The sequence below is a fragment of the Zea mays genome, chromosome 2, assembly GCF_902167145.1.
Source record: "Zea mays cultivar B73 chromosome 2, Zm-B73-REFERENCE-NAM-5.0, whole genome shotgun sequence".
NCBI lineage: Eukaryota > Viridiplantae > Streptophyta > Magnoliopsida > Poales > Poaceae > Zea > Zea mays.
In genome coordinates, this window is record NC_050097.1 from 58,076,926 (window position 1) to 58,078,710 (window position 1,785).

The window sequence follows — 1,785 nt, forward strand, 5'->3', positions numbered from 1 at the left end:
ATTGAATATGATATCAGCGTTTTAGAGGTAACGCCGAGTGATAGCGGGCCGCGCGAGCCACTTTGAGGATGATAGCCGAGTGATGAGGTGGCGCGCCGGTTTTTTGGAAATAACTGCCGGATGACCACGTGGTACGCTGGGTGCTGACTGGGCACTTTTTGAAACGGTATCTGGCTCGAGAATATCCCATAAGAGCTGCGCTTTTAGCCGCCTTTGCTTTCTGTGCCCTAGTTCTTGATTTTCCGCTCCCGAATCCTCTCTGCCATTTGCCTTCCACTCTACTCGTTGTTAGAATCGAGATGGCACCCAAGAGGAAAACCGCGAGCTCGTCTGCTGTGGTGATTCCTCCAATCGACCCCAACAGCCAGTTGCCTTTCACAGGTAATCATATGTCTGTTATTTCCGAAACTGAACTTCTCCACCTCGTATCTATCGGGGTTCTTCCTCCGCGAGAACTCTGTTCTTGGCGGATTTGCCATGGGTTCACTGTTCCGACAGAAGATACCCATGAATCCGTTGTTTACGCCCCTTTTTTTCTCCGCGGCCTCGGCCTTCCCATCTCTCCATTTTTCCGCGGCCTCCTTGATTTCTACCACATTAACTTGACCCATTTGAACCCCAATTCAATTCTGCAAATCTCCATTTTCGTTCACTTATGCGAAGCCTTTCTTGGCGTGCTGCCACATTTCGGTTTATGGAAATATTTGTATCATTGTCGCCCTGGGATGGCCGGGGGACAACATCAGTTGGTCGGGGGTGCCAGCTTGGAGATGCGCCGTGGGAGGAAAACTGAATATCTCGAGATCCCACTCAAGGACAATATTAAGGGATGGCGCCTAGAGTGGTTCATAGTTGAGAATTATGGGAATTCTCTCCCCTCCCGGTCGGGAAGACAGCCGGACGTTCGCACCCCAAGCTGGATCGAGTCTCCCACAGATCAGGAGGTAGTTGAGGCAGGTGTGTTGCTAGCTGAAGTTGGACTGCTGAAAGAGAGGGGTCTAACTGCTGAAGCTGTGGTTACTGACTTTGTTTTCAAGAATATTCAGCCACTGAAAGACAGAGCCTATCCAGCTTATCTGTATCGGGGGCTAGCCGACTCAACTCGGGTTACCAACAGGAGAATTCCTTCTGCAGACTTGGTGAGCCGACTTGAAATGATCCTCAGGGGCAAGGTGTCAAATGTTGGTGCTCCAGTGGCGTACTCGGCCTGGAACTTGCCTCCTCCCAAAGCCTTCACCCTTTTCGTGTCGAATCCACCAGTTTCTGATGGCAGTTTGGGTCTTAGAGTGCGACCCTCTGCTGAAGAAGTTAGTGCTTTGGTTGCTTCGCTTGGGGAGATTCCTGATGACGAACGGCAGGTCCATTTTGAGGTGCCCCTGAATCCTAGTGATGCAGATATAAACGCTATGCTCGATTTGCTAGCTGAGGATTCTTCTGATGCTGCTCCTGCCGGGGCGTTGGCAGTGGTGCCCCTCCCAGAGGTTGATACTACTTTGGATGCACAGAAACCTGTCAGTACTCGCCCGAGGCGCCCTTGCCGAGCCAATCAACCTGATCCTTCTGCTGATGAGCAGAAGAAGAAAAGAAGACGCCTCCGGCGAGTATCCAGCTTTGATCAAGACGTTGGTGCCTCGGTTCCTGCTATTGAAGAAATGCCTGCGACTGGACCTGTTGATGCTGACCCCAATGGGTGTACCCAATCGGCTGCTGATCCCAATGTGGGTGCTCCACCTGTTGCTGATCCCAATGGGGGTGCTGCTTGTGTTGTCAATGTGGATGATGAGG